The sequence below is a fragment of the Mustela nigripes genome, chromosome 4 (assembly GCF_022355385.1).
Source record: "Mustela nigripes isolate SB6536 chromosome 4, MUSNIG.SB6536, whole genome shotgun sequence".
Classification (NCBI taxonomy): Eukaryota; Metazoa; Chordata; class Mammalia; order Carnivora; family Mustelidae; genus Mustela; species Mustela nigripes.
The window spans coordinates 16622174-16646122 of record NC_081560.1 but is presented as its reverse complement, the minus strand read 5'-3'; positions in this window follow the sequence as shown (position 1 = coordinate 16646122).

Below are 23949 nucleotides of genomic sequence, written 5' to 3'. Positions count from 1 at the left end.
GAAAGAGAAGAGGCTAGGCTCTCTATAAGCCAGGGAGTGAACCCTTACCAGGAACCAATCATGCTGGCACCTTCATCTTGAACTCTTAGCTTGCAGAACTGTGAGAAAATACACTTGTTGTTTATGCCAAGTGGTCTGTGGCATTTTGCTACGGTAGCTCCAGCTAAGGCAATAAACATTGAAACTGCCTAAGACACCTTTTTGAAATCATCTAATTGAACTCAAACTCGCCAAGTTCTTCTTCCTTTCTCCCTGGAAACTGAAGTTAATAAAAATACTTCGTAGGAAAAGTCACTAGTTTGCTGTGTTTTGCAGAAGGCAGGCAACCTTTCATTGACTGCCTATCCTCTGCCCACTGGGTATCTGGATGCATTCTCTCATAACAGCATGCTGAGGCTGGCAATAACATTTAACTTTGTTCATTATTTGTTCAACAGTCTCCTTACAGTGATTGAAAGCCAGGACCAAGTTTTTTAACGCTAGGAAAAATCACCAGCAGATGTGTATGTCTTTCAAAGACTTTGTATACATATCTCCTGGCTTCTTACTGTTCACTCTTTTTAAAAAGAAAAAGATCAGGATAACTTGAGAACTCTTGTCCATGATGTGTGAAATTAATTATTTACTCTAAAAATATTTTATTGAAACTTTTTCAAAGAGGTGATCAGATAAAAGATCAAAGTGAGTACAAAGTTAAATTGTTCAGAACTACCTTTTATTAATTTTTAATATAGGGATGTCACAGAAGAATTAAAGTGTTAAATGGCTCTATGGGACCAAAATCAATTTCTCAGAATGATAATTTTAGATCGAAAAATGACAGAACTGGGGCATCTGGGTGGTTCAGTGGGTTAAGCCTCTGCCTTCAGCTCAGGTCATGACCTCAGGATCCTGGGATTGAGTCCCTCATCAGGCTCTCTGCTCAGCAGGGAGCCTGTTTCTCCATCTTTCTGCTGGCCTCTCTGCCTACTTGTGATCTCTCTGTCAAATAAAAAAGCAAAAAATCTTTAAAAGAAAAATAACAGAACTATAACCATCTAAAAATACTGTCTTTTGCTATAAGTGAAAGTGCATTGAATTTTAAATGCATATTTTAAAAATTATATACATATATCTCTCTTGGGGAAAGACATTTGGAAGTGTCTCTGTTTATATATGTGTAAAAATAAAACCCAATATTACAGGATTCTATGGAAAAACTTGCTCTTAAAAATTTAAGTTGATAAAACACTTGAATTCTCATTGAAGTCAGGAAGAAGGCAATGATGCCCTCAGTTGGGAGTATGCTTCTCTCCCTCTCCCTCTGCGCCTCCCCCTAGTCACACACACACTCTCTCTCTAAAGTAAATAAATAAATCTTTAAAAAAATAAGAGTAATATGGTGATAATAAAGTGAGAGTAATGAAATACATTTGGCCTTAAGACATGAATAGATGCATTGACTAAACTCTGGTGTTAAGCAAATTGGATTCACTTCCTGGTTTCCTCACTCAGAGCTATGTGACTCCAGCCAAATTATTGCCATATTCTCCTCACCTGGGAAATAGCATAATATTAGGTAAAGTAAAATGAAACTGGAATACTACTTTAAAAAAAGAAAGGTAAGCTAAATAATAATATTGTTATAAGTATAGCATTTCTTAACCAATGACAAAACTGAGAAAATATTAATTAAATGATAGCTAAAATTTTATTTTTTATTTTGAAAGATTTTATTTATTTATTTATTTGAGAGAAAGCATAAAGAGATGAAGGGCAGAGGGAGAAGTAGACTCCCCACTGAGCAGGGAGCCCAGTGCAGGGCTCATTCCCAGGACCCTGAGATCATGACCTGAGCCAATTAAAAAACATGAAAAAAATAAGTCAAATCCAAATATATTTTTTAGTAACAGGTAAAACTTCCTTTATATTCATATTGATAAAAGTAGATAAATTACTCAACAAGAACATTGGCAAAGCCCATTATGAAGTTTCACAGAAAAAGACATACACATACCTTATAGTCTTTTGACAAAGACTCAAAATCACTCTCAATTAAAGAGAAGCAAATTAAAATAGGTATACTGTTTGTAATATACATTGTTGTGGAGGATATAGAGTATCTTTCCTATAGTTCTGTAGGGTATAAAATTGGCAGAGCCTCTTTGGAGGGTGCATTGATAGACTATTTCAAATTTTAAAAACATACCCATCCTTTCACCCAACGAGCCCATATTTAAAATTCATGGATTTTGCATATACATGCACAAAAATGAAAAAGAAACAACACATATCAATTAATAGAAATTAGTTTAATTTGTGTTTCACATTGACACATTGATATTTGCAAATGACACATCAGATAAAGGGCTAGTATCCAAAATTTAAAAATTGCCAAGGGAGTTTATCTTGATGAAATCCCAACAGTTCATTTATGCCCTTGCTTTCCTTGCATTTGGCGACGTTTCTAGGAAGATGTTGCTACAACTGAGGTCAAAAAGTTTGCTGTCTGTGTTCTCCCCAAGGATTTTGATGGATTCCTGTCTCACATTTAGGTCTTTCATCCATTTTGAGCCTATTTTTGTGTGTAGTTAAAGGAAATGGTCCAGTTTCATTCTTCTGCATGTGGCTGTCCAGTTTTCCCAACACTGTTTGTTGAAGAGACTGACTTTTTTTCCACTGGACATTCTTTCCTGCTTCGTTGAAGATTAGTTGACCGTAGAGTTGAGTTTCCATTTCTGGGTTCTCTATTCTATTCATTTATCTGTGTGTCTGTTTCTGTGCCAGACCCATACTGTCTTGATGACTACAGCTTTGTAATAGAGCTTGAAGTCTGGAATTGTGATGGCACCAGCTTTGGTTTTCTCTTTCAATGTTCCTGTAGCTATTTGGGGTCTTTTCTGGTTTCATACAAATTTTAGGATTATTTGTTCCATTTTGATAGGGATTGCACTAAATGTGTAGATTGCTCTAGGTAGCCTAGACATTTTCACAATATTTGTTCTTCCAATCGATTAGAATGGAATGTTTTTCCATTTCTTTGTGTCTTGCTCATTTCTTCCAGAAGTGTTCTATAGTTCTCTGAGTAAAGATTCTCTGCCTCTTTGGTTAGATTTATTCCTAGGTATCTTATGGCTTTGGGTGCAATTGTAAATGGGATTGACTCCTTAATTTCTCTTTCCTTGTCTTGCTGTTGGTGTATAGAAATGCAACTGATGTTTGTGCATTTGTTTTATATCCTGACACTTTACTGAATTCTTCCTGTATGAGTTCTAATAGTTTTGGGATGGGGTCTTTTGGGTTTTCCACATAAAGTATCATATCATCTGCAAAGAGTGAGAGTTTGACTTCTTGCCTATTCAGATGCCTTTTATTTCTTTTTGTTGTCTGATTCCTGAGGCTAGGGCTTCGAGTACTATGTTGAATTGCAGTGGTGATAGTGGACATCCCTTCCATATTCCTGACTTTATGGGAAAAGCTCTGTTTTTCCCCATTGAGAATGATATTCACTGTACGGTTTTCATGATATTGAGGTATGTACCCTCTATCCCTACACTGTGAAGAGTTTCAATCAAGAAAGGATGCTGTACTTTGTCAAATGCTTTTTCTGCATCTAATGAGAGTATCATTTGCTTCTTGTCCTTTCTTTTATTAATGTTGTGTTTCACATTGACTAATTTGAAGATGCTGAACCAACCTTGCAGTCCAGGAATAAATCCAATTTGGTTATGGTGAATAATCCTTTTAATGTACTGTTGGATCCTATTGGCTAGTATTTTGGTGATAATTTTGGCATCCATGTTCATCAGGAATATTAGTTTGTAATTCTCCTTTTTGATGGGGTCTTTGGAAATAGTCAACAAAACCAAAAGACAACCGACAGAATGGGAGAAGATATTTGCAAATGACACATCAGATAAAGGGCTAGTATCCAAAATCTATAAAGAACTTATCAAACTCAACACCCAAAGAAAAATAATCCAATCAAGAAATGGGAAGAAGACATGAACAGACATTTCTGCAAAGAAGACATCCAAATGGCCAATGGACACATGAAAAAGTGCTCCACATCACTTGACATCAGGGAAATACAAATCAAACCACAATGAGATACCACCTCACACCAGTCAGAATGGTTAAAATTAACAAGTCAAGAAACAACAGATGTTGGCAAGGATGTGGAGAAAGGGGAACCCTCCTACACTGTTGGTGGGGATGCAAGCTGGCGCATCCACTCCAGAAAACAGTAGAGGTTCCTCAAAAAGTTGAAAATAGAGCTACCCTACAACCCAGCAATTGCACTACTGGGTATTCACTCCAAAGGTACAAACTTAGTGATCTGAAGGGGCACATGTACCCCAATGTTTATAGCAACAGTGTCCACAATAGCCAAACTATGGAAAGAGCCCAGATGTTCGTTGACAGAGGTGGATAAAGAAGATGTGGTATATACATATCTATCTATCTATAGATAGATACATAAATACACACACACACACACACATGTACATATATATACATACACACACAGTGGAATATATGTAGCCATCAAAAAAATGAAATCTTGCCATTTGCAAATATATGATTGGAACTAGAGTGCATTATGCTAAGCAAAATAAGTCAATCAGAGAGAGACAATTATCATATGATCTCTGATTTGTGGAATTTGAGAAACAAGGCAGAGGATCATAGGGGAAGAGAGGAAAAAATGAAACAAGATGGAACCAGAGACAGAAACAAACCATAAGAGACTCTTAATCATAGGAAACAAACCGAGGGTTGCTGGGGGCAGGGGGAGGGATGGGGTAACTGACAGTTGGACATTGGAGAGGGTATGTGCTATGGTGAGTGCTGTAAACTATATAAAACTGATGAATCACAGACCTGTACCCCTAAAGCAAATAATACATTATATGTTAATAAAAAATGGTAAAAAAAAAAAAATTGCCAAGGCACATTGCAGAATGAGAAAATCAAAATGACAATACCATGTATGCAAGGCTTCCAAAATGTATATGTGTGTGTGTGTGTGTGTGTGTGTGTGTGTGTGTGTGTGTGTGTAAATATACATGCATTATGTAGAAAATTTGGGGTATGATAATTATTAAGTTTAAATAAAAGACTATTTAAATTCAGAAATAAAATACACTGAAGAATCCTAGAGCATATTTTTAGAAAAAAATTAATAGATATTAGCAAAATCTAAGAAAGAATCCTGCAAAGCTCACCAAGAAACATGAGAGGATTCCCAGAGAAAAATATGTAATTCACAAATCACTTTATATTTTGGGATTTTCTTAGAATTAAAAATATAAAAGAATGTAGAATGAACATTTTTCTTGAAGTGTGAACAGAATAAGAGTATTTGAAAATAAAAGTACTGAACACAGAAGAGATTCTTCAGATATTATTTAAATTAATTAATTCTTTGTAATGCTATCATGATTTAAATTACAGAATGACATTAAACTAAAGCAACAAAATAAATGGACCAGAAAAAGTCTTTTTCATAAAAGGAATGATTATATGGTGGTTAAAAATCACAAAGCAATAAGAGAGCTATGGATCATTCAATAAATCAGATGAAGACTGATTAATCAATATCAGTTATTAAATTATTAACCAATGCAAATTAATAACACTAGAGTATTTGATGACATTTTTAACATTAGAAGTTTAATAAAATTTCAAACCATGAAAGACCAGAAACATACAAATAAATATCAATATCTGGATGGACATCTCCTATTTTGAAAAGCAATGAAAGAAATTACTTTGGAAATGATAGCAGATTTCACTACAATTAAATATGCCTTTTGTTTGTTTGTTTGTTTTCAGAGAGAGAGAGAAAGAGCAAGTACAAGGTGGGGAGGGACAGAGGGAGAGGGAGAGAGAACCTTTTAAAATTTAAATTCAATTAATTAACATCCAATGTATTATTAGTTTCAGAGGTAGAGTTCAGTGATTCAGTTGTATATAACACCTAGTGCTTAGTTACCCATCCCTTCACCCCCTGCCCTTCCATCAACCTTCAGTTTGTTTCCTATGGTTAAAAGTCTCCTATGGTTTCTCTCCCTCTCAGATTATATCTTGTTTTATTTTTCCCTCCATTCCTCTATGCTCCTCTGTTTTGTTTTTTGTTGTTGTTGTTTTTTAAGATTTTATTTATTTATTTGTCATAGAGAGAGAGAGGGAGAGAGAGTGAGCGAACACAGACAGGCAGAGGCAGAGGGAGAAGAAGCAGGCTCCCTGCCGAGCAAGGAGCCCGATGTGGGGCTCGATCCCAGGATGCCACCCAGGCATCCCTATGCTCCTCTGTTTTGTTTCTAAATTCCACATATGAGTGAAATCATGTGATTATTGTCTTTCTCTGATTGATTTATTTTGTTTACCATAACACACTCTAGTTCCATCCATATCATAGCAAATGGTAATATTTCATTTTTGATGGCTGCATAATATTCCATTGTGTGTATATATACCACATCCTCTTTACCCATTCATCTGTCAATGGACATCTGGGCTCTTTCCATAGTTTGGCTATTGTGGTCATTGTTGCTATAAACATTGGGGTGTAGGTGCCCCTTCGGATCACTACATTTGTGCCTTTGGGGTGAATACCTAGTAGTGCAATTGTAGGATAGCTTTATTTTTAATCCTTTGAGGAACTTCCATATTGGTTTCCGGAGTGAATGTACCAGCTTACTTTCCCATTAGCAGTGTAAGAGTTTCCCCAGGGAGAGAAAGAGAATCTTAAACAGGCTGTATGCTCAGCATGGAGCCCAATGTGGGGCTTGATCTGATGAACTGAAGCCAAAATCAAGTGTCAGATGCTTAACTTACTGAGCCATCCAGGTGCCCCTTAATCATGTTTTTTTAAATGGTTCTCAAAATTAAAGACCAATTTACTAAGTAGCTTACAGATTTGGAGATATTTATAATATATACTAAAGAGAAAAGGCCAAAATGTTTTAGTATACAAAACTTACATAAGACAGACATGTATAAGTTGCATATTTAGATTAAGATACACTAAGATTTCAAAAAATAAGATGTCAACAAGGAGTTTATAATAGTGGAAATTCGAATGGTAAAGGGGTTGAAAATATGGGAAAATGTTAACTCTGAGTGAATAAAATGTCAATTAACTCCAAAATAATATATTTGATTATGAACTTATCAAAATTGTAAAATGTAAATTACTTAATACTGACAAGAGTATTTTTTCATTCACCACTGTGGGAATTTAAATCAATGCAGCCCTTTGGAAAGCATTCCAGAGTATATTGAGAACCTTAAAAATATTAGTAGTTTTCCATTCACAGATCGAAATTTGTCTAAGATGAAATGCTTCATGCATAAAAATGATCCTGGAAACATACCCATGCATGCATATGAAAGAGGCTTACATGATAAACAGTAACAAGATGGTTAAATGAAATGAGATGAACAAGTATGGAGACATTTAAGATGATGTTTGTAAAGAGCACATGTTATAATTTAAAAGAAATAGAAATAGATAATATATGCATATAGTTTGATCTTAACTATGCAAGCACAACACATATAGTAGATAGATTAGAATGAATGAAAAAAATTTTAATGGTAGAACAGTCAGTAACTTCCTTGCTTCAATGTAAATACAGTTGCAAGATCATGTTGTTGTTATTAAAATTTAATAGATTTACTTTATGGGAGCAGGTGTTAGTGCCCATCTATGATGATAAGAATTTGATTGAACAATAATGTCTTTTCTGTTATTTGTTAGTGAACTTGGGAAAGCATCTACTCGATGTCTTAACCTTAGGTTCTTTCGCTCTCATGTGCTACTAGCAACAATAATACTTCACTCTCAGGGTCATTTGAAAGATAGAATAAGATCTGAATGTGACAGTATGCTGTGAATGGCATGCAAATGTTACATATCTTCATTAAATAGTTGATAATTATTGAGTATCCCAAAGTCCTGCCTGGGTCTATGGCTGAATTCTACTGATATAAACTCAATCACACTGTTAAGTCCATGGCTATCATTGAGTGGTGTTCCTGTAAAGAAGTACCTTCGGGGGGTGCCTGGGTGACTCAGTGGGTTAAGCCTCTGCCTTCGGCTCGGGTCATGATCTAGAGTCCTGGGATCGAGCCCCGCATCGGGCTCTCTGCTCAGCGGGGGGCCTGCTTCCTCCTCTCTCTCTGCCTGCCTCTCTGCCTGCTTGTGATCTCTGTCAAATAAATAAATAAAATCTTTAAAAAAAAAAAAAAAAAGAAGTACCTTCGGAAGTCCACCAATGGTACAGATTTTTCCGTCAACATCAAATCAAAGTTATATTCATGTCAGCAAGATATTACACCCAGAAAGAGCTGTCAGGTTGTTAATATAAAAAGCACTGACTAGTTTATAAAAGTATTCAGTTGAAAGATAACGGAAAGACAAGCTGCCAATATTAAGAGCAATGTGAAAGTGAAAATTGGAGCATGAGAGCAGAAGTTGTATCAGGAAAAATCTTTGAAGATTTTGGTATAAGGAGCAAGAATGACAGACACAAAAGTGATGAGTGACAAGCCATTGAGCAAGTTCTCTTGACTGAGTAAATATTTTAATCATTTTTAAATGGAATTATTTTCATTGTATAGGTACAACCTATTATAAAGGGAATAAAATCCAGAGAGAACAGAAGAAAAAGGAATGGATGCAAATGCAATGTGAGTAATGGGAATGGACAAAAATCCCACCACTGCCTCTCTCTGGAACTCTGAAGTTATAGCAGTGGTAACCACAGATGAGGCTTCAAGCATCTTCTTTACATAAGTCTCAAGACAAGTCTTTTCAATATCTCCCTTTCCCTTACCACAGTACATTGCCCCTTAAGGTTAAATACAACCAGGAAAAAAGGCAGAAATATAAAGCTTACATTAGATAATTATAGTGTATGGAGTGGGAGAGGAAGCAGAAGAAGTCAAATAAATAGAGATATGTTTATGCATTTGAGGAAGAGAAGTATAAACACTACACACTTGACATCACTCTTCCCCCATACGACCAAATGGACATGACCAGGCTCTGGTTTCTGGAATAAAACAATTACCTCCTCTGTAGTCTTGTCCTGCAGCTGGACATGTGAAAGGCCAAAATATCTAGTTAGTATGCCTAATTCTATCACAGCTCTTGCCAACTAATTTTGAAAAAAAAAAAAATCAGTTCAACTAATTAACTGACTGAATTGACTGAATATACCATTTGTCAGAAAACTGGCTGCACATCTTTTGCTTGAATTTAAGACCAGTGTGATGTCAGAGTTGGGATAGAGTCCCATGCTTGGCCTCCTTGTTGATATCAAGTTCCCTATCATTCAATAAATTTTACTTTTTGTTTTTTATAAGTAATACATTTTATCTGAACTCTCAAAATATGGAAAAGTAGGAAAAAAGATCAACATAGTTCTATTAGTAAAAGCTACACAGAATTGCTCAAGGGTTGTATTTTTCTGTGCATATTTTTTAAGTATGTATTTTTGCACATTTATCTTAATAATGTAATTTATATTTTTAATTTAATAATTCTGTCACATCTTTCTTAATGTATGTCTTAATGACTGTTTTATTACCTCTGGTTGGTGGCATCATTAACTATTGGTTCACTAAGACCTCTAGCTTATGGCACTAGATTGTCCTACTACAACTTACACAGTGCTAAAAATCTTTGTATTTGATTGTTTGGTACAGTTGAGATGATCTTCTGAGGGTTGGTTTCAAAAAGCAGAATATTTTCTGATTATTTTTCCTAAGAGTTATCCATGAATGATTCCATTATAGCCCTACACCTTAGGAACAACTGGATTACGAGTTATACAAAGTTGTTAAAGCTTTTAAGATGATAAAATATATCTTTCTCATCCCAAAGCCAGCAACTTCTTAATTAAGAAACATTAGACACATTTTCACTAAAGTAAGTGATAAAATAAATATCCTCATTAACATCACTATTATTAACATTGTTCTGGGGAATATTAACTTATGCAATTGAACAGCAGCATAAAACATTGGACTTGAGATAAAAAATTAGAAAGGAGGTGTAAAATTATTCTTTGATAATATGACCATATTGAAAAGTGAAAATCCACGTTGAAAAACTACTCAAACAATAAGAGAACTTAGTACTATAGATAGGCATAAATTACTGTTCAGAAGTAAATGAAAAGATAAAATACTTAGAAATATACCTTGCAATAAAAGTGCAAAACAAAAATGTACAAGATTGCAAAAACAAACCTGCAAAAGAAAAAAACAACAGATAAACCACAAAGAAAACAATACACCATCTGTAGTAAAATCAATTCTGATACATTGTTGAGGAAACAGTAAATAGTTACTTCTTTTGGAAAGTGATTTGGTGAGTTATGTGGTCGATTGTTGGAGCAATGGTCCTAACTCTTACCCTCTCTCTCTATCCACATGATTTGCAACAGGTACTTCCCACTTCTCATCAGTGGATTATTAAATCACTTCCTCACCCCTGAATCTGAACTGGTCTTGTGATTTTCTTGGGCTAACAGAGATTTTCTTGGAGTTTGCGATTCAGTATTAACATCTTTTCATGCTGGCAAGTTCAGTATATTGTCATGTGACAAATATGATTGGTCTCATTTTTGTCTTATGAAGGTATTCTTTCTGTTTTAAAAACTTGTTTTGCTGTATGGCCTGCTTATTCAGACTGTGTTGTGTATATGTATTTTTGGTTTTGCTCTATAAATTATCATTACAACTCTAACTTTATTAAAAAAGTTTTAATGCTTGGCTTTAGATGGTCTCCATTGACTCCTGACTGGAAGCAATGATATAATTAGGGTATTTATTCCCCTCTTTCCTCTCCATCTTCTCTGCCCATCTTTTAGTTGATTGCATCATCTTTATTAGTGTTTACCTTTGTGCTGTTGAATAACTCTTTGCTTCTTTGACTTGGTTAATGAGAAGAGTTGAATGAAGGGGCTATTTATTCATGGAAAGGAACAGGCAAGGTTGAGAGATTTGACAACTATGAGGGAGCATCTAAGACTAGCACAAGTCAGAAGCCTCTGGACCTCCCTTAGGCTTGCAGGGACAACTGGAAGGAACGATCATGAGAATGTGATGGGAGCTGCAGCCAAATGAGAAGGGCTGCTTGCCAGGAGCTGTGGTTTAGATGAAAGAATACAGTCATAGCCAACAGTCCTGTGTTTTTATCATCATCACTAAAATAGGAAAATAACTATCTAATAGTGTAGCTGTGATTAATACATGAAAATGAGATATATAACTATCCTAGCTTAGTAGTCATCAAATCAGAATTACCACTAGGCAATTAGATGTACAGATGATGGATGAGGGGAAGTGTGCTCATGAAGGTACATCTAGTGAGGAAAAAAGTGAAGTGAATACTACTACTCCAGGAAGGTGTCACTCTTTACAATGAAGTTTGACTTGGTGCTAAGGTGAGTGCTCACACTTTGTGTTGACTTAGTCAACTAGAATCAATATTTCCTCTCTACAGTCACTTAACTCCCACTAATCTGCCCCTATGACACGCTTTCCACATTACAAGTCTTGGGTGGTGTTTCTGTGGATGTGTGCACAGGAGCCAGTCCTTCTTCCAATTTGTGTAGCACTCAAGGTCCAGTTCCACTTGGGTAACCACACAGTGATGTCTCATTGCTGGGGAAAGAAAACAAAGAAATCAGTGTAGGAAATCGTATTTCACTAGGAAACATTATTGCCCATGGCACTCTTAGGCAGACACGTTTAAATGTGATTGGGGAATCCCATGGCAGTCAGTGCACTGGAGCACTCCGTGTCGTGCTACAACACAAAGACTGAAAAGATGAAAAATTTTTGTCTGTAAAGAGCTTTTACATTTGATCACGAAATGGTGGCGGTACAGATGGAGTGATTGTTATTCTGCAAGAGTAAGACAGTAGAAAGGATTTAAATGATCTGGAAAAATTAGAATTGATTGAACAAGTACAGCAGAGGGCAGTTCTGGGGATGCGGGCTGTGGTGTTAAAACAAATATCAAATTCTTAAATCAGACTTATAATAGAAGGCACCAATGGACGTGTGTGTGTGTGTGTGTGTGTGTGTGTGTGTGTGTGTGTAAGAATTCTGGGTGGAAAGACTGTGTCTTGGTTTGGAGAGCTGTGTTTGTAGGGAGGTTAAGGAGTGGGTACTAGACTCTTGTCTCTGTGGCACCCAAGTGTGGAAGGGGTCCTGTCCTTTGTGGCTCTGAACTGCTCAAAAGAATCAAAGTCTCTGTGGGTCATTAGAGGGACATCAGAAGCACATTTCCCTTTTGTTTACACACTGAGATCTCTTCACTTTTGGAGGGGCAACGAAGGCCTATATTTGGAGGATGAATTAAGACCAATGCATTTTTTAATTTGGAGACTTGTTTGCCTTCTGTTTATAGAGCCTGGAAAGGGACATAGAGAAATAGCTTCTAATGGTTCAGTAATTCATTGTTTAGCCTGAAGACCTGTGTGATGTCAGGTGTCACGTAATGTGAATTTTCCATTATTCAAAGGCCATCGTCCTTTTTTTTTTTTTTTTTTTTTTTAATCCTTTGGCTTTTTCTTTTTCTCTGTTGTCTGATGTTTGGGAATAGCTGTGATACCTTAGGGGGAAAGGGAAAAGATAACAAAACTTTTTCAGTTTTGCTTCTTTTTAGCAGATCTGAGCAAATTAGAGAGAGGAGGTATAAGTTGCTACTTAAAAAGAGGTTCCTGAATTGTTTGTGGATAAAATTTTAGCAGTCATATAATGAGACAAACTAAAATCTTGTCCAATGTCCCATTCTATGCTGGATTTGTAGCTATAAAAATCTATCTTTTTTTATATTAAAGCTCTTTACCAGGCAAGGATGTCACATGATTAAAGGAAAAGATGCAAAATGCAGATTTTTCAGAAGCTACTTTCCTCTTTTTTCAAGCAATAAGGTTTCTTTAAAAATACAGCAAAAGCAGAACAAACTCAAATGAGGTATTGGAAAAAAATGAGGTATTGGGAATTGGGTAAGGGGAAGTACACAAAGGACTGTAAGTTAATTGGAAGTTAACTTTTATTTTATTTTTAGCTCAAAAGTGTATGCAGAGTATGAAAAATATAGATAATAAAAGGAATAACATAAAAATTATACATGTTCCACAAAAGTCAGAGGTAGATTTCTAAAAGATATTTTGGTGGTTTATATACATCTATAATAGTTATTCTGTGAATATTTCCAATGCGAATTGTGACTTTTCCAGATTAAATCTTGGGGAGGTTTTAGAAAAGCACATCAGGGAAGTGGGATGAGGAATGAACCTACAGAATCACAGGAATGACTTCTTAGCTGGTTAGAGAACAATGAAACATGGTGAAAGAATTGGGGGGCTGGGACATAATAGTGAAGGGATTTTAGGCAAAGTTAGGTGAGGCATGACTGATGTGATATAGGAAGTCCTGGACTGAAGTCCAGAAAGGGAGAAATGTTAAGACTTAGTAGTAAGATAAGGATTTACATCAGACACATTTGATTTTATTAAGTGTGAATTGCTCTTGATTTTGTGAAAAACCACTTATCTGGGTTTATTTATCCTGTGGCTTTAGCTCTGTAGCCACCACGTTTAAACCTGGATGGCAGCTGAATGTGGAGGTGGTGGATTTTAGCACTGGGCGCTCTGGCAGAGAGGCTTAGCTATCTGACAAAGATCTGTGCTCCCACTCCACTAGAGTAGTTGTCACTGGGAAGGGTCAGCGCAGGCAACTTCTGTACTTCCCAGAATTCCTTGCATCTAGGTGCAGTCACATGACTGAGTGCAAGCCAATGAAATGTGAACCCAGGTGACCTGTGCCTCCAAGTTGGTTACCCCAAATAGCAACTAGTTTTCTTTCTTTCTCAACTAGTTTTCTTTCTTTCTTTCTTTCTTTTTCATAATCTTTTATCTTCAAGGTGGCTAGACTTAAAGGTACCGCAGGACAAGCTAGGAAGCCCCCTACTGCTGACGGCAGAGCCTCTACTAGCCTGGATTCCTGAATAGGTGGATCAAGGGGCTGCAGACTTGTCCATCTGCCCAGTATTGCTGTGAGAGCAAAAATACACTCTTACTGTGTGAGAGTCTTCATACTATTGAGGACTCTTTTCTTAGAATAGTTTGGCAGCCCTAACTAATATAAGTGTACAGCATCATTTCATCTTAAGGAAGAAGAGGGCCTTTGAAAATGCAAAAATATTGAAGGGTGATTTATTCATTTACTCAACACCAAATGCATGCTTATTGTATGACAAGCACTTTTTTAAGGGCTGGAGATACATGAGTCGATAGAATAAAGTTGCCTGCTTAAAGAACCCACAATGCAATGGGATTAACAGACAGTAAGTATTCAAGTAGACAGTCATTCCAAATGGTGTTTTAGGAAGAAATAGAAAAAGTGTGATAGTTTGTGAAATGGTGAAAGGGAGGGCATAGTGGTCAGAGAAAGCCTCTTTGAGTAGGGGATTTTTTTCAAGATTTTATTTATTAATTTGAGAGAGAGAGAAAGAAAGATCATGAATTGGGGGAGACACAGAGGGAGAAGAAAACTCCCTGCAGAGCAGGGAGCCTGACCAGGCTCATCCCAGGACCAGATCATGACCAAAGCTGGAATCAGACACTTAACTGTCTGAGCCCCCCAGGTACCCCAAAGAGGGGATCTTTAAAGTGAGAAATAAGTGTTGAGTCAGAAGCAGCTCCATGATGATCTGCAAAAAAAAAGGCATTCCAGGCAGAAGGGATGAAAAATGCAAACATCCTTTGATGTTTGAGCTTAGCATGTTCAACAGAGAAAGAATGCTTATAGCATTGAGCAAAAGAGGGAGAATAATGGGGGATGAAGTTCTGGAAGTCATGAGTGTTGGAAGCTACAGGGAAGGGCTTTAGAGACCAGGGAGGGTTTTAAGCAAGGCATTGACATAATCTGAGTTTCTTCATTGAAAGATCTGTCTGGTAGAGGAGCCTGGGTGGCTCAGTCAGTTAAGCATCCAACTCTGGATTTGGGCTCAGGTCATGATCTCAGGGCCATGAGCTCAAGCCCTGTTCTATGTGCATTCTGCTTGAGAGTCTCTCTCCTCTGCCCCTCCCCCCACTTGTGCACTCTCTCTCTCAAAATAAATAACTAAAATTAAAAAAAAAAAAGTTTTCTCTGGCTAGAGTGCAGAGAGTGATTACAACAGGGCACACCAAAAAAATGAGACCTATTGTAGGGCAGCCATGACTCAGAGACTGCAGAGACAGCTTGGGTTCAGAGAAACTGTGGCTCAGTTCTAGCCCACCACCATAAAGCAAGTGAGACCAATGACTTTTTTTGGTTTCCCAGTACGTATAGAAGTTGTATTTACTGTATGCTGTATACTGTAGTCCATTAAGTGTGTAATAGCATTATGTCTAAAAAACGATGTCCAGTCTTACTTAAAAAGTACTTTATTTCTTAAAAACGCTATCATCTGAACTTTCAGTGAGTTGTAACCATTGCTCACTGATCACCATAACAAATGTAGTAATAATACAAACATTTGAAATAGTGCAAGAATTACCAAAATGTGACAGATACAAAGTGAGTAAATGCTGTTGGAAAAAGGGTAACAATAAACTTGTTTGACTAGGGTTGGCACGAAACTTTAATTTGTAAGAATCACAGCAAAGCACAATAAAGTGGAGCACAATAAACAGGTTATACCTGTAATCCAAGTAAGAGATGTTGGGGTTTGCACTAGCATAGAAACAGTGGAGATAATGGCAAGAGACCAGACTTATCACATAAAAATAAATAGCACTGGATTGCATTGCTACTCACTGTGACGATTAGGCTACAGGAAAAATGAGAACTAAGAAAACATGGAATGAATGAATATGACTTACTATCTCCATACTATTATCTGATTCTATTAAGACTGTCATATTAATATCTGATTATACTAAATAGCCAGGATCAGCAAACTATAGCCTGTGGTCCAAATGCTGCCTGTTGCCTGTTTGGTAAATAAAGTGTCTTGGAACATAGCCACCAGATTCATTTATGCATTCCATATGGCTTCTTTTGCATAATAACAGCAAAGTTGAAAAGTTCCAACAAACACCTTATGGGCAATAAAGCTGAAGATATTTTCTATCTGGCCCTTTACAGAAAAAGTATACAGACCCCCTGCTAAAGAGAATTATTCTCTACTTCTAATAATTGAACTTTGTTGTAAGAAGAATCTGGAATTAAAATAATGTAAGCACTGAATTCTCAGGCAGATTTTTGGATCTCTCAGGATTCTAGCTTGGTTCCAATGGATTTCACCCTTTGGTAACATATGTTTGCTCTAAGGCAGTCACTAAAATTGAAATTAATGCAAATCAACTACACAAAGATTATGTCTTAGATTTGGAAGAAACCTTAGTCAGCATCTGATCTGAGTATTTTATTGGTATTTTAAAGAAGAAAATGGGACTCTGTGGTCCTTGTGTCACCAGCTCAGGGTTGCAAAATGAGTTGGTAGCAAAGAGGAACCCATCATTCCTGCTTCTCTTCTTCCAGCCCATACCCTGTCCACATTACTATACTGAATGCCTTAAAAATAGGCATAAGGGAGCACCTGTATGGCACAGTCGGTTAATCATCCTACCCTTGATTTCATGTCAGGTCATGATCTCAGGATCCTGGGATTGAGCCTTGCGTCAGGCTCTATGCTCACCATGGAGTCTGCTGGTCCCTCTCCCTTTTTTTTCTTCTCCTGTGCATGCTCTCTCCCTAAAATAAATAAAACGTTTTAAGAAAAATAGACATAAGAAGTGATAATCACAGGTATGAATGGATGAAGATTTCCTTTAAACATCATTGGGTTTTTTTTTCAAGTATCCAATGTGTATTTCTTTTGAACTAGGTTATTCTTTATTTTATAAAACAATCCCATTGATTCTATCTTTAAAATTTATACTATAGAAATTTCTAAACAAGTATAAAAGCAAAGATAATAGCAAAAGGAACCCCTGTGTACCTGTCACTCAGCTTCTACAATTAACCTGTGGCTCATCTCATTTCATCTAATTCCCTCACCCCGTCTCCCACCCCCTCCCATTTCATTATTTTGAAGCAAATCCCAGCTATTCTATCATTTAATCTGTGGACATTTTATTATTTATCTCTAAAAGAGAAAAACTAAAAAATTATAAGTCAAAAATTAAATAATAATTCTTTAATATCACCGATATCCAGTCAGTGTTTTGAGTATCCCCAATTGTCTCATAAATTTTTCAAGTTAATATGTAGATTCCCCATTTGCTATTAACACAAAACAAAACAAAACCTGGACGTTTGACCTTGGACTGTCCCATTTTCTGAATTTTATAATGACATCTCCATAATGAAGTGATTTAATTAAAATAGCTATCCTTTAATTAATTTAAGCAATATTTGATTCTGAAAAGTGTAACTTAAAAGAGTTTTTAGAGGAACACATTTATTGCTGAAAATGTACTCTTAGCATGTGTACACAGAACCTACCCTCCCTCTTTAAAACTCACCTCAGGTCAGGCCACTTGTCTTCTGGAAACTCGTGTTTTCCCATCTTATCCAGAGCAAGAGCTACCGCCTGCCTCTAGTTGCAAGGCCCTATGTGATTTATCCTTAACTCAGCCCTCTGGCCTTCCCTTATTTCATCCTTCATTTGTTGGTATCCAGCCAACTAACTCACATCTTTGTTTCTCTAAAACTCTTGTTGCTCTAAAAAGTTTTACTTTCCCAAGAGGTTGATACTTACTGTTCTTTCCCTGAAAAGTTCATCTCCCAGATGCCACCATGGCTCATTGCCTCTTTTTCCAAATATCCCCACAACACATTGCCTCATCTTCTTCCAGTCTTAGTCAAATGTCATCTTTTCAGTGATTCCTTCCATAACCAAACTATTTTAAATGACCCACTCTGCTCAGCACTCCCCATCCCCTTCTCTGCATTGTTTTTGCATATTTTGTCCATTTCTACATTTTTCAGTACCTCGGACAGAGCTTGAGTCATAATAAATATTCACTGAATATTTGTTGAAGACATGAATGAGTATATGTAGACATATTTGTTTAGTAGGATTTTGTCAAAATGAATAATATTTACTCCAGATTATAGTGCCACCCCTGAATTTTTCTTATTCAGATTAATTAGAAAGATTAAGCTGGACAAAAATCTATAAGTGCCCTTAGTTTTATCCTTTGATTCTGTGACCTAGAAAAATGTAGAGTAAGTCCTAGTACATGGTTACTTGTTTCTTTTCCTTTTTTCTGGATTCAAATGGACTAATATGTGCTCTTTAGAGATATAGTTTCTTCATAAGCTAAAGGCACCCTCGGTGGGGGGGGGGGGTAGGGAGAAGGAGAAAGTCAACATTAGATAGGAAAAGACTCCCAAGCCCCCTCTCCCATGAATCTTCACAGTCATGATCACTTCACTTCATGAGGGTAGAGAAAGAAGAGAATATCCATCAACTACCTGCTTCATTTTGGAGGATGATTCAAAAAGAACTTACCCCCCAGCTATTTTTTCCTGTTTATAATATATGCTTTGTTACTATCCTGGTTTCAACAAATGTGTCATTTCTTTTCTTTTGCCTATCCCTCCATCCCTTCTTATCCTGTGACATCTACTATATGTGATGCTTTTCGGGGAACCTTAAATCTTCAGTGAGATGGGAAGGTGACATCAACAGCAGGTTAAGGAATTATCTTTTCAATTTCTAAATGAAAAACAACTGAGTGGAGGCGGTATGAACTCAGGCTTTCAGAGTTCTTATTTCAGTATCTTAACTTTGTTGCTTACTATTTGTACCACTATTTGTTGAAATTAGACCTCCGTGGATATTGCACTCACTTGTGCTATCTCTAATTATTTTCATATGAGTAAATTCTCTTCAAACTTGAAAGTGTGGCTGATTTTCACAGAGTATATCAACCTGATTGGCAGGGACATTTTTTGTTGGTTGGTTCTTCATAGTTTGGGAACTCCAAAGACTCTAGTATAGGTACTATGTGGCACTGGATAAATATTTATTAGATTGATGAAAAAAATATTTCATGGACATACAATATTCAAAAAGAATCAAACTAATAATTTCAAATAGAGAATGGGATATTCAACTTATTATCAAAGTTTAAAAGAGAAAGGTTTAAGCAGAAAAAGAGGGGAAAACTCCCCAAATAATTCTATCAAAAGGTATTAAACACTCATTAATTTATTTACTCATTTCTTTCACAAACACTTGTCAAGTTCCTACTTTGTGCCCAACATTGTATTTGGTACTTAGTATACAGGATGAGTTAAGCATATTACTTGTTCTTAAGGAATGTTCCTAGTAGGGTTAGCAGATAGCTAAATCAACAATTACAATGTACTTTAATAAATACTATAACAGAGACAATAGAATGTTATTCCAACATACAAAAGTAATACCAGCTCTGTTTAAAAGAGGATAGTCAGGGAGTGATTCTTTTCTTTTAATTTTTTATTTAAATTCAATTAAGTTACATATAGTATATTATTATTTTCAGGGGTAGAATTTAGTGATTGATCCATTGCATATAACACTCTGTACTCATTACATCATGAGCCCTCCTTAATGTCCATCACCCAGTTACTCCATCCCCTACCCACTACCCCTCCAGCAACCCTTAGTTTGTCCCTATAGTTAGGAGTCTCTTATGGTTTACCTCCCTCTCTGTAATTATCTCCTTTTATTTTTCCTTCCCTTCCAGGGAGTGATTCTTAAGCTGAATATTAAAGGTTGAGTAGGAGTTAGATAGAATGATGGATGGGTGAACATAAGAAAATGGGAAATCATTCCTAGATGTAGGAAGAAGTAAGTCTAAAGCACAGATGTGCCTTCTAGGAACAGCCAGTATTCTGGCTGGAGCTTATTGAGCCATGTCTTGAAATGGGGCTGAAAAAGGAGAAAACATGCCATGGAAGGATTTTGTATGTCATTGTGAGGAGTTTGGACTTCATCATCAAGCTATGGGACACCTTGAAAGCTTTTAATGGTGGGGATAGGTGAAAGCAGAGAGACTGGATCTTACAAGAGTAGAAGCCAAGAGCAAGTCTGAATGACCGTGGAGAGAATACAGGAGAAGTACACTGTTAGAGGTACACTTGACAGGGTTGATTGAATGTAGGGCATGGGCAAGCAAGGAGAGAAGGAGAACAAGGAGATGCAGGAGATATATAGGGATCCAGAGAGGGATAGAAGTTAAAATGAGGGGCAGATTTTAAGAAAGAAGAGATAGTTAACTCCTTGTTTGGCAACTAGGGTTTAGTCACCAAACTGTGGAAAGAACCAAGATGCCCTTCAACGGACGAATGGATAAGGAAGATGTGGTCCATATACACTATGGAGTATTATGCCTCCATCAGAAAGGACGAATACCCAACTGTCGTAGCAACGTGGACGGGACTGGAAGAGATTATGCTGAATGAAATAAGTCAAGCAGAGAGAGTCAATTATCATATGGTTCCACTTATTTGTGGAGCATAACAAATAGCATGGAGGACATGGGGAGATGGAGAGGAGAAGGAAGTTGGGGGAAATTGGAAGGAGAGGTGAACCATGAGAGACTATGGACTCTGAAAAACAGTCTGAGGGTTTTGAAGGGGCGGGGGGGTGGGAGGTGGTGGGTATTATAGAGGGCACGGATTGCATGGAGCACTGAGTGTGGTGCAAAAATAATGAATACTGTTACGCTGAAAATAAATAAAAAATAAATTTAAAAAAAGGATTAAATTGTAATCTGTGTCATCGTAGTTTCAGAGGAATAGTTACATTAGAAGCCATTTTTCAGTGCATTGAGGTATGAATGGGTCCAAATTTTGGGTTGTCTTCAGCTGTATAATTTGGGGGGCTCCTCCTTTATAAGAAAAAAGATACACAATTATGAACTTAAAACCATGTATAGAGCCTTGGGGGGAGTCCATGCAATGAGAGGTCCTGACATACAGCTTCAATTACCTTTTGACAAATTCATTTTGGGGCTGAAGAATGGGTGGGTGATGATGAAACAGCAAGTGTTAGTTCTTTCTTCCAGAACCTTGGCTTTAAAGGAAAGAAGAAAAATTGGAAAATTACAGCATATGGAGGTGGAGAACAGAGGGTATAAGAGGAATGTGTATGTGTTTACTTCACGGAGAGACATGAGCATGCTTGTGACGTGACTTGAGGTGACATGACTTGAGCATGAAAGGTAGACAGAATACCTGAGGTAATGGGAGAGGATGCAGTCAAGAGAACAGAGGGAAGAACATTCTAGGAGTGACCCGAATAAAAGGATTCAAAGGAGGAGAATCTGAAGGTGTTCTCACACATGTAAAATCATGGTGGTGGTGGAGGAGTCACAGAGTGTCAGGAAGGAAATTCAGGAAAGTCTTGGGAATACAGTGCCAGAAAGTGTTAAGTGTAGCTGAGAGGTCCAAAATGAAGACTCAGCAAAGCCTACACCATTTGACAACCAGAGGGCTATCGCTGACTTTTATGAAGAAAATGTTATTGTAATGGTGGGGATAGAAACCCAATGATGTTGTGTTGAAAGGGAAAGGGAGGTGTAGCAAATCAGCAGGGAGTGTGGCCTCAGGATTTGACATGCTTGTGAGAAGTGGGGAGACAGGGGAGAAGCCAGGGGACCATGCAGGGTCAAGCAAAGATTTTAGTATTTACTTATTCCAAGTGTGTTGGAAGACAGAGCAAGCTTCTGTGTTGGGGAAATTCAATCACAAGAGAGGGAGGAAGGGGACAAGGGGAATGTATCAAGGAAAAGAAAAGCCTTTGTAAAAATGTTTTTGCTCTGATTCGAAAAACAATCCGTACAGAGAAAGCATTCAAATAATCTAGAAATAATGTAGTATGTGGGAATCCACTATAACTATATTTTCTAACAGTAAATACTGATGTTTTTCTGTTTTTATACTTCAGGCATTTTTCTGTTGTGAATACGAATACACATACAAACATCCAGATATACATGTGGAGAGATTTTTTTTTTTTTACAAGATTAAACAAGACATCAGTATGCTAATTTTATTTGACCTGAAATTGTGAAATGGTGTTCATATAAATTTCTAGGGCTATACATTCTTTTGGTGACAAATTATTGTTTTTAAAATCAGTCCTCTGTTGATGGGTATAATTGTTTTCAGTTTACCACTACCAAAAGTAAGACTATAATTACCATTTTTGCATGTTTATAGGAGTATTTGTATAGAACTTCTTGCTTAAAGCATATTGCTAGGTCAAAAGATATTTAAATTTCTATTTTTACCAATTATTTCCAAATTTCCCTTCAAAGGGTCATTATTCTGATTTCTGCTCCTGCCCATAATCCATTGAATGCTTAGAAAATCACGTTTTGACCTTAAACCTAACTCAGTGAAGAGCTGGAGTGATCACACTCTAAAGTCCTCTGAATTAGCCAGAAATCCTTTGTGGAAGTGTCTCAAATATCTTAACTGCTGACTTGTCTTCCTCTGATTAAAACTTTTATTGAAAAAGCTGAATTCAATAGTGAGTAACAAATCATCTCACACTGAATTTCATTATCATTGGACTTCTAATAATTTTTTAAAAACATGAAGGAATGTGGCTGTCTCATAATAAGGCCCAAATATATGATATCTAGAAATTTAGAAGCAGAAGGGATTTAAAGAACGCTCAGATCATGCTTGCCATTCCATAGCTTAGAAAGAACATTGATGGTCAGAGTAGCTGCCCCCTCCCCCACAGTAAACCACATGAGTGCTTCTTTCCAATGTTGATTTTACCTGGAGTGCCTTCTTTTGCTTCTTATTCATCTCCTTTGTTCTATATAACAGCATCACTCTGGTTTCGCCTGGTATTGGCAGAATCCACCATTATAATAGCTTGCTTCTGTGTTTGTTTCTTGTTTCCTACACCTTTTTTGTTTAATCTTTTCTTTTAGATTTTATTTTATTTTTTAAAGATTTTATTTATTTATTTGACAGACAGAGATCACAAGTAGAGAGGCAGGCAGAGAGAGGGTGGGGGGCAGCAGACTCCCCGCTGAGCAGAGAGCCCGATGCTGGATCCCAGGACCCTGAGACCATGACCTGAGCCAAAGGCAGAGGCATAATTCACTGAGCAACCTAGGCGCCCCTGTTTCCTACATCTTAAGCTATAAAATCTTTCTGAGCAAGAGCAGGTCTTATTCCTATTCGCGTCCTCTGTTCCTATTTCTAGGGCATACACATGACTTGCCTAAATCTTTTTGAATTTCCCCCAATGAATGAATCTAGGCAATTATTATAATGGATTATAAATCATAAAATAGAGACTTTCAGTCTGTAGGTGTCATCTAACTAAGGAACACAGACCACTTCTAAGGGATTCTTGCCAAAGGGAAAGGAATAAAAGACCCCAAACCCAATCAAGCCTCCAGCTAGACTATCAATATATACTGGACAGAGGGACTTGCTAAATGATAACAAGGATGAAATCGCCAAAATCTAGACCAGTTCAAATACACAGGACAAATAGTCTCATTTTTTCCAACCAATAAACTGTAATGAGGAGGGAAAAAACGATGGAGAGAAGGCTTCAGAGACTTGTCTACCAAGTACAGTACAGTTTGATCCTGATTTGAGTGTATAGATTGTAAAAAAATTCATGAGGCAATTGGAAATTTGAAGATTAATTGGATATTTGATGCTACTGAGAAATTATTGCTAATATTTTAGGTAATATCATTATCTCTGTTTTTTAAAGAAAGGGTCATGATGTCATGTTGTTTTTAGAGGTACATACTAATGTATTTATGGACCAAATGACATAACAATTGGAATTTGCTTCAAAAGAATTCGAGTTTGATAATTGGTAAAGCTCGGTGATGGGTATGTAGAGATGATTGTACCATTTTCTCAACTTTTGTATATATATGTTAAAATTGTCTATGATATAAACAA